Genomic DNA, 10,386 nt, shown 5'->3' with positions numbered 1-10,386 from the left:
AATTTTCTTTTGTACAAATGGCATTAGGGCGTTTATAATGCAGAGGACAAAAAGTGACATTAGTGCACCGTTGGCTGATGAGTTAGCCATTCACCACTTTGTATAACCTTTTCCATTTTTCCTAATTCCGTTCATCTAATTTCCCACCTATACTCTTTTGTCTTATGAGGTGACTCAGAAGCTCTTACACAAACAGGTAACAATAGGAGCAACAATGAACTCATAGTCTTTTTATCTTAGCTTTAGTCCACAGTCAGCGGGGTCTGTCGGCTGCGCCTTCCATCTCTGGGGGGCATCCTCATCCTCGGCTCATTTGATGTGACCCACGTGAATCCAGGCCCTGATGCCTTCTACTTTTATTGCCATGGGGGTGGTCAGGATGACCATAAACGGTCCCTTCCAGCGAGGCTCCAAGTTTCCCACTTGGTGATGGCGTATCCAAACCAAGTCCCCAGGTTGGTAAGCATGTGGTTCCACCTCTGTCTCTGTCTCAGTGTGAGCAGTTTGCATCCCTTTGTGGGCTCTTTTTAAGACAGACTCTAATGCCTGCAGTGGCTGGAGTACAGACTGATCAGTCATTTCTGCTAGGGCAACCTCTTGTAGCCGAGGGCAGAGCGGGGTTGGGGGGTGGGTCTCCCGAACATTATTTCAAATGGAGTCACCTTGTTTAAGTAGGGTGTACACCGCACCCTGAGGAGGGGGAAAGGAAGGAGATCTACCCATCCACCACCAGTCTCCAGAATTAGCTTTGTCAAGGTCTCTTTAAGAGTCCGGTTCATTCTCTCTACTTGCCTGGAACTTGGGGGCCGGTAGGTACAATGTAGTTTGTAATTCATGTCTGTGAGTTCAGTCTCACAGCCTTAGCCAATGCCTGTGAGACTGAACTCACAAATGCAGGGCCGTTGTCTGACCCGATCACGAGAGGCAGCCCAAACCTGGGAATTATTTCTTCTAATAGCTTTTTGGCTACCACTCCTGCCATCTATGTTTGGCAGAAAAAGCCTCTACCCAGCCTGAAAAGGTATCTGCAAAAACTAACATATACTTGTGCCCATATTTTCTGGGTTTCATTTCTGTAAAATCTATTTCCCAATAAATTCCTGGTTCCTTACCTCTTTCTCCTTTCCCTCTTCTCATTCTAGTTCCTCCCGCATTAACTGCCTGGCATTGAGCACATCTATCAACTACATCCTCCCTAATTTAGAAACCTGGAACTGCTTGCCTATAAGCTCCTTGAGTTTTTGTGTCCCCAAATGAGTACCCTGATGTATGTAGTCTACTAACTTCTTACCTCATCTTCGAGGAAGAATTAACTTTCCTGTTTTAGTCTTACCCTGTCCCCTTCGTAGTCCATTTTAGCCCACTTTTGTAGATACTTTAAATCTTCCTCTGAATAGTCTGGTTTTTCTGGTAGGGCTGGCGCCGGGAGTGTAACCAGTTCTTGCGCTGTTTCTAGGGCTGCTTGCTTTGCGGCTTGATCTGCTAATTGGTTTCCTTTTGAAATCAGATCAGTCCCCTTTTGGTGTCCCGGGCAATGCATAACAGCCACCTCTTTTGGGTCCCAAATAGCCTGGAGGAGAGCCAATATTTCTCCTCTGTTTTTAATTCCTTTTCCTTCCGCTGTTAATAGGCCCCTTTCTTTATAAATAGCCCCATATATATGGAGAGTAGCAAAGGCATACCTGCTGTCCATATAGATGCTGGTGGTTTTACCTTTGGCCATCTGCAGTGCCTTGGTGAGTGCAATCAGCTCCGCTTTTTGTGCTGAGGTTCCATGTGGCAGGGCTGCCATCCAGAGTTCCTGCTCAGGGGAAACAACCACAGCCTCTGCATTCCTCTTTCCACTAACCATGTAGCTACTCCCATCTGTGAACAGAGTCATCTCTGCATCTGGGAGTAGAGTGTCTCTGAGATCCGGCCTTATTCCTGTGACTTGGGCTAGAACCTCCCCGCAGTTGTGTGGGTGATCAGCCAGCTCCTCTGGCAGCAGCGTGGCTGGATTTAGCACCGCTGGGGGCTGGAAGGTCACTCTTGGTTTGTTGAGAAGGAGGACCTGGTACACCGTCACTCAGCCATTCGTCATCCATCGGTCTGGTGGAGTCCAGAGAAGGCCCTTGATAGCGTGGGTGGTGGTCAAGATGAGATTTTGACCCAAAGTCAATTTACTTGCATCCTTGACCAGGGGAGCCATGGAAGCAATTATGCGGGGGCAAGGGGAGAACCCTGCTACTACTGGATCTAGTTTTCAATTAGCAATAATTAGCAATAATCAGCAATAATCGCGCCTCGGATAAACCTCATTGGCTACAATACTGCCACTGCGCAAAGCTTACTGGATCTAGTTTATTGCTAAGATAGGCTACTGGCCTTTGTCAAGGCCCCAGAGTCTGAGTCAATACTCCTTTGGACACCCCTGCTTTTTCATCCACATACAAGTGGACGGACTTGGTAACATCTGGGATGTGCCAATACTGGGGCACTCAGTAAGGCTGTTTGTAATTCCCGAAATGCTCCTTTTGCCTCAGCTGTCCACTCTACCATAGTGAGTCCCCCTTTTGCCAGTTTGTAGAGAGGTTGGGCAATCTCCGCAAACCCTGGTATCCACAGCCTACAGTAGCCCACCATCCCAAGAAAATCCCTCGTGGAGATCAAAGCCTAAATAAGTGGCGTGGCTCTGGCAAAGCTAGGCTTTCTTTACTGACACTTGATACCATTTTTCCTGCAGAGTCTGTAAGAGAGCTCTCATTCCCCGCACACATGACTCATAGTTCTCAGCGGCTATTAGCATGTCATCAGCATACTGTAACAGAGTGAGGCCTGGGTTGGAGGTTCTGTATTCATGCAAATCCTCGTGTAGGGCCTCATCAAAGATAGTGGGTAAATTCTTGAATCCTTGGGGAAGTCTTATCCAGGTGAACTGGCCTTGGAATCCTTCCTGTGGGTCGGACCACTCAAAAGCAAAGAGGGGCTGAGACTCCCTTGCTAAAGGTATGCAGAAAAATGCATCTTTGAGATCTAAGATGGTATAGACAGTTCTTTTGGAGCCCAGGAGGGAGAGGAGGGTGTAGGGGTTAGGCCCCGTTGGGTGGATATCCTCAACCCGTTTATTTGTCCATTTATGTCTTTCTGTGCCATTTGCCCCTTGTACTTAGACTTGCTCTCTAGATAGTTTTCCCATCGGTTTAAGTAATGATGAAAGTTGGGCTCCTGTGTCCACCAAAAAAATCAATTGATTTCCCCTCCACTTCAATTTTTACCCGAGGTTCGGGGAGGGGCTCCAAACCATGGCCCCTTCAGTCTCTGGTGGCCAGCACTGCCGTCTTCCATTTGGGGCACTCCCTGGCCCAATGTCCTTTTTCCTTACAGTAAGCACACTGATCTGAATCTAAGTCTTCCCGCCTGCCTTCTCTGTGCTTAGGCTTTTCCTTCCATTTACCATCCCCTACCTGCCTTTTCCCTTTCCATTGACCTCTTTCCCCTTGTCACCTCCCTACCTCATGTAATGCCAAAACCTTAACCAGTTTTTTTGTCTGTTTTTCATCCTCTTGTGCTTCCCTGTTGTTAAACACTTTTCTGCTATTCCCACTAACTCAGTCAGATTCTTCCCTTCAAATCCTTCAACTTTCTGAAGTTCCCTCCCTATATCTGGGGCTGACTGGCTGGCAAAGGCAAGATCGTCTAAATGAGCTATAAATGCAACTTCCCTGAAGTTTACCTCAAGTTGTCTAGCTTAGGTAAACAAACATTTAAAGACAACCAAACCTAGAATTTAACATCCATAAAGGTGTGTTATTAAAACACAGTTTTTCTCTCTAAAATAACCCTCATTTCCAGAGATAGCCAAATCAGGACTAATTTATTTGACTTGCTGAGACCTTTTGGTTTCAGAGGGTTCAGATAGAGAGAAAAGTTGAATTCCTTGATTTGTTTACAAATGAGTACTTTTACATCTCTGTTAAGTTACAGATAACTTAAGAAAAAGTTTCCCTAGTCTGGAAGAGCAAACATTACAGAACGAATAATGGTTAAAATAAGACAAAACATTAAGAAACACAACATTACAATCTTTCAGTTTATCTAGTCTCATGTTACTAATTCTGGTTTAGTCCGAATGCAGCTTTTACTTCTGGAAATTCTTACCCATTTCAGTTTTATGATTTTAACATATCAAAGACCTGTATTTGTCCTGAAAGTCTCCCATATGAATTTCCTTTAAGGCGGAATTCATTTTACAAGAGAATTCTTAGAAGGCAAATTTATGAATCAGTTAAGCACAAAACATGTTTACCAACAGATTTCAAAAGCACAAACCCAGCTCCAGCAACCAATGCTCTAGCATTTTATCCCATTTGGTTAGGACCTAGATGTCCAACAAATTTAATTCCATTTGTTGTCCAAGCAAAACTTTAAAGTTTCAGGTTACCAAAGACTATGAAAGCTACTTTAACAATTACCCATAAAACCCTGAGACAGACAATTAACCATCAGTTTTAGTCATCTCTTTGCTAACAGATTTCGCATTCCACCAGGGCCCACTCCACTTCAGACGCCATGCTTTCCCGCCCACAAAGGGGAGGGGCTAGGCAGTCCACGCCAGGCCAGAGAAGGCAGGAACTTCCCCGAAACAAAGGGAGTTTTGGCAGCTGCTTGGGAATATTCCTTAAAGTCTCTGTCTCGAGTTTGACTAATGACAGTTGGCTCTAGTTATAGCTATTAACACAAGAAATGAGTCAGGGAGAAGCCCCATATCTATTAGGAGGAATAGAGACATGAAAGTCAGAGTCCCCTTACTCTCTGCTTGCCCCATTCCTTCAAACACAACAGATAACAAAAAGACAAGACAAGGAAAACCACAGACCCAGCGGCCCTTACCCAGAACCCGCTGCTGGTGGGGATTTTCTTGGTCCCCTACAAACCCTCGCTGGTGGGGATTTTCTCGGTCCCCAGTGACCACCTAGGGGGACTCGAACCCCCTGGCAGTTCCCCTGACCTCCTAGGGGGACTTGAACCCCCTGACTGCCTGGGGGGCTCGAACCCCTGGTGACCACCTAGGGTGACTCAAACCCCCTGGCTGCCCAGGGGGACTCGAACCCCCAGTGACCGCCTAGGAGGACTCAAACCCCCTGGCTGCCCAGGGGGCCTTGAACCCCCTGTGACTGCCCAGGGGGACTCGAATCCTCTGGCTGGTCCCCAGACCGCCCAGGGGGACTCAAACCCTCTGACTGTCTAGGGGGACTCGAACCCCCTGGCGATCTGGCAGTGGAGGGATGGGGCATACCCGCATCCTCTCCAGCCCTGGGGAGCATGGCTGCATCCAGCTTCTCCCCAGTGGGCTATATACCCTGGAGCTCTGCAATCAGACAGACAGACAGGATCCTGAGATCTTTTTTTTTTTAAAAGACTTTATTTATTTATTTGACAGACAGAGATCACAAGTAGGCAGAGAGGCAGGCAGACAGAGAGGAGGAAACAGGCTCCCCGCAGAGCAGAGAGCCCTATGCGGGGCTCGATCCCAGGACCCTGGGATCATGACCTGAGCCGAAGGCAGAGGCTTTAACCCACTGAGCCACCCAGGTGCCCCAGGATCCTGAGATCTTAACTCCGGAGGCTTTTCCCAGAAATCTGATGCTGGCTCAGGTCTCGTTGTTTGATCCCGGACGAGTCCCCAGTGTTGGGTCCATAATCAAAGGAACGAGATTGATACAAAGCAAAGGTCAAGCAAAGCTTTATTTCGCGCCAAGCATTGAAAATCAAACTGACCAGTCGGGGCCGTCTCTTACAAAGAGGTGACCCCTCCCAGCCTCTCAGACTAACTTTTATAGAGGTGGTTGAGCCTGGCTACACACAGGTGGCCAATAAGATTGCAACACACAGAGAAAACTGCACAGTCATGCTAGGTCAGCAACACACAGAGAAAAGTGCACAGTCATGCTAGGTCAGCAACACGGGTGGCCAATTGAATTTCAATTTATCCTAGTAGATATATGCGCCCCACTAATTGGATGTCTTCACCTGGCCTGACCTGCCCTTGTATCTGGGCTTTGCAAGTAAGTTCCTCTGGGAGGGGCAGGATCAATCTAAGTTTACTACATAGGGTCAATCTAAGTTTACTGCATAAACAAAATGGCTCCCTCTGGCTAAATAGGCCCTTACACCTAAGAGTGGGTGCTCCGTGTCGTCCGGTCATAACCTCGTGCACTGCTCCGAACGACCCTGTCTCCAGCACCCTTCCAGCCAGGTGTCCCAAGGGCTGTGACAGCCGTGTGGGCCACAGGGGCCACGGATGCCCCCTCTCCACCACGGGAGAGCTGAAGGAGGGCAGCCCCCCAGGGCTGGGGTCGGGGTGGGCTGCATCCAGGCTGGTCCTGCCTCCCTGGGATGCCTCGGGGGTTCTCGGGGATGCTGATGGCAGCACCCTGGCATGGGTGGGTGGTCCTTCCTTCCTGGGTGCCCCTCAGCCCTGGCTTTCCACTGTGCACTCTGCAGACTCTGATGGGATACCCTTCCCCACCCCCGAGCTGGCCTCTGACTAGCAGACGTTCTTGCTCACCCTTTGGCGGTCCCGGGAGGCTCATGTGCTGTCGGCAGGGTGCCCATGCCACAGCCTCCGTGGTCCAGACCGCTCCATCTGTGTTGGCCTGGAAGCCTGCCTTGGGCTTACGACGAGGGAGGAAACTCCTTTCCCTGGGGGAGGAGAGGGAAGATGCCCCAGAGCTCCGGACAGCCCCGTGGTACCTCGTCTCACCATCCCATCTCCCTTGGGCAGACCTCTGGAGTGTGTGACTCTGGGGTCACCCTGTGCAGACCCTCCCGAGATGACCCAACGTGTCTCTATAGCAAGCGCCCTGTTCTCAGCCTGTGATGGGACGCGGTGTCGCAGCATGGACCCAGCGAGTCCCCTCCATGAAGGCACACGCTGTTCCTCCCACCCTTGGACAGATCTCATCCCCTCCTGTAGCACTCGGCTGCCCTGCAGTCTTCTCAGATGTGTAGAATATGCCAGAAGCGACACCAGGTTGTTCAGGGCTGGCCCCTGAGAGTCTGTCCCACGTTCCCACTTCCCTGCCATCCTGCCGCCATGCTGCTGGGGGGAGGGGCCGCCTGCAAGAGAGGCCCCCGGGGAGGACAAACCACAGGCCATGCCTGCCAGACGTCTGCCCAGGACGTAGGAGCACTCCCGACCCTCACCAGCCAGCAGAGGGCCGCTACGCATATGTCCCACCCTGTCAACCCACACTCACAGGAAATTACATGACCCTGTGGTTCCGAGCCCCCAGATGCTGGAGCAGCAGCAGGCGACTGGTGCTGGGAGCCACAGCAGGTTTTAGAGGGAAGGGGTGGTGCCATTGACTCAGGCTGGTGTTTAGTCTCCGTGCATGACCTGGCAGGTTGACAGTGTGTCCTGAAGTGAGAGGCAGGGGAAGGGGTGTTGTGAAGGGAGACTGGGGGGGGGGGGTCGTTGGGGAGCGCCCCTCTGCTGGGTACATGGGTACTGCTTAGATCCCCATCATCTTCCACTCCCAGGCTGCAGTCTGCTGGGGTGTGAGCGGTGTGTCCCAGTCTTGCCATGGGCCTGCTGTCCCACTCTCTGCACACATTTCTGCACCCGTTGCTGGTGTAGGGTTCAGGCAATGCCCTGCACCCCGTTCTCCTGCGGTAGATGTCCGGGTCACCCAGACAGTGGAGACAGAGCCCCCGGGTGCAGGTGGAGGCTAGCACGCTGCCTGGGGGCCCTGCAGCCACAGCCTGGGGTTCCAGGAAGCACGGGCAGACGTTTGCTGGCTGCAGTGGACCAGCAGTCCTGCTCACCCTCAGCGGGGCCGTTAACCCGCTCTCGCTGAGGGAATGGTGTCACACGTTTGGGCACCAGCTATGGAACCATCCCGGAGGCACCGAGTTTTTCCTGGCTTGGCTTCTGTTTCTGCCGTGAAAACGCTGTGTCCCAGACGGGACTTCCCTCCCTGGATGCTGGGCCCTGTGGCAGGAGAGTGGCCGTGGTTGCCTCGGGTGATGGTGATGGTGATGGTGCCACCAGGCTCTGAAATGGGGCTTGCTTGTTAGTGCAGCAGAGCCAGGTGGGGCCTGCCTGCTGGAGGGGCAGGACGCGGTACAGGACACAGGGCCAGCCAAGACGTGGGGAGCTAGCTGTAAGGCAGAAGGGGGATGGAAGGTGGAATGAGGAGGGCCTGGTGGCTGATAGACTGCAGGGCTGGGTGGGAGCCATCCAGGGAACCCCAGGAGCCCCTGCATTGGGGTGGGGCTCACCCTGAGGCCAGCCGGTCATCAGGCAGGGCTGAGTAAAGGAGGACCAGAGAAGCCAGAGGAGTCTGCTTGGAGGGCAGCTGGTTGGGGGGTCCTCAAGGCAGCCTGGCTCAGGTGATCCCCCACCAGAGTGCACTGGAGTCCCGAGGACTCAGCCCTGAGCTGGCTCAGTGCCGTGTGCTTGGGAACTCACTCATTCATCGTCCTTCAGCCAACTAGCACGTTCTGAGGACCTGCTGTCTGCTGGGCATACTCCTCCAAGTGGTACATAGAGGGATGGACAGAACAGAATGGAGAGAGCCCTCAGGAGTTGGAATTCTGGTAAACAGGCGACTTTGACCTCCTGCCTGCACCCTGCGTCCCCAGGGGAGGCGGTCTCTCCGAACCTCTCTGCCAGGACGTCTGCAGGGACTTTCCTGGCACCACTCGCAGGCTTACCTAGTGGCTGCGAGCTGCATTTGGCTGACAGGTTAAATCTCTGTTCCCACTCCCACTTGCCCCTCTTTGCATCAGCCTTTCTCTTCTGTCCTGTGTGGACATGGACCCTCGTGTGAGGATGGAGGTGTTCTCAGAGGAAATCCTCCATGACAGGATCGGGGAAGACCCGGCCCCTTGGAAGCTGCTGCTTCCGACACTGGGGCCCCGGGAATCCTAGTGCAGGTGTGACCTTCACAGCCCCAGCAGTGACGGTTCTGGCTGCTGCCCCCAAATCCAATTCCAAAAATAACATCTATTAGACTCTCATGGACTCCGTCTCTAACTTCTGTCCCCACAGCTCCTTCGCTCTCACATTGACAGCATCTCCGTTCCCCGGGGTGGTTGGAAAACAGAGTCAGAGTCCACCACGTCTCCTTCCCAGGGCTGGTAAGTGCTGCAAAGCAGACATCCTGTTTTCATTTTTATTGTTGAAGAATGTGTGCCAAATTTCCACAACACGGGATTCTTGTCATTAGGGAGGAGCTTTTATTAGGAGGGCTTTTTCCTCACTAGCAGAGTGGGAACCAGTAAGAGTGTTTCTGGGGTTGGGCGAAGGCTGGTCAGACAGAGGTCAGGAGGTCTAGGGGACACTTGTCGCTGGAGGTTGTTGCTGGCCGAGCAGCGTGAGAGGTGTTCCTCTAGCCCGTCTCAGAGCCATGCTGAGGGGCACACACATCTTGGAGCCAAGAACACTGAGCCTCGGACCCGTGGCCGGCTTGGTCACCATCCCTACACCCCGTCCTCTGCTTCAGGATGTCCAGGTGGGAAGGTGGCATCCTCTGGCCTGTCATAGACCCTTCCTCACACGCTTCCCGCCAGCCCTTCCTGGCCTCTGGCTAATAGCCCCAGCCAGGTTGCCGTTTCCTGGACCCACGAGAGCATCTTTCCTCCGGGTGTCCCTGTAGAGCAGCACTGGTGGATGTTTTTATGGCTCATGTTTTGAACGTCACACCCGAGTTAAATCTGTGCCGATTCAATTAGAACATGTAAGCCGAGGGACTTCTTCATTGTCCCACGACTGGGTCCTGGGTGAGCGGCTTCCCTCTGGACACAGTCGTTCTCACTGCTGGCCTGTGAGCAGCTGGAGGGCTGGACCCTCCCTGACCCTCCCTGGTCAGCCTGTGTGCCGAGCAGTCTTGCGGCAGGACGGCAGAACTGGAAGTCCATGCCCCCGCACACACGGGAGACTGAGGGCCGGGCAGCGGGGGTGGCACACTGTTCGGAGCCACACAGATGGGCTTCTGTCTCCGGGGGGGTCAGCCTGAAGCCTGAGGGGCTGTAGAAGCTGCACCTGAGGAGCTGACCAGGGCTTGGGCCAGATGGGGTCCCGGGCTCCGGAAGACGCCACGTCCTGCTGCCCCCAACCTGGGAATGTGTGACCTCGACTTGCAGGAGGGGCTTCGCCGATGCAACTGAGTCAAGGTTCTCACTGAGGGTGGGGGTGATCCTGGACTGTTGGGACGCACCCCAGGTCAGCGCGAGGAGCCTCCTATGTGGGGGCAGGCGGGTCTGCATCAGACGAGGTGAGACAAGGGAGGCAGAGGCGTGTGTGTGCACACGTGTGTATGTTGCCGTGTGTGTGCTCGCACGTGGAAGAGACAGACCGGGAGCGAGGGAAGCAGGTGGAGGATCGCCGCCGCTGCTGGA

General features: G+C 52.9%; 1 pseudogene; it reads right to left on the bottom strand.

Annotated features, from left to right (window-relative positions):
* Positions 1-2,237: 2,237 nt before the first annotated feature.
* LOC123930314 lies at positions 2,238-2,330 on the bottom strand (annotated as a pseudogene).
* Positions 2,331-10,386: the final 8,056 nt, after the last annotated feature.

The sequence above is a fragment of the Meles meles genome, chromosome 18 (assembly GCF_922984935.1).
Source record: "Meles meles chromosome 18, mMelMel3.1 paternal haplotype, whole genome shotgun sequence".
In the NCBI taxonomy this organism is placed as follows: Eukaryota; Metazoa; Chordata; class Mammalia; order Carnivora; family Mustelidae; genus Meles; species Meles meles.
This window is presented reverse-complemented; position numbering and strand designations above follow the sequence as displayed.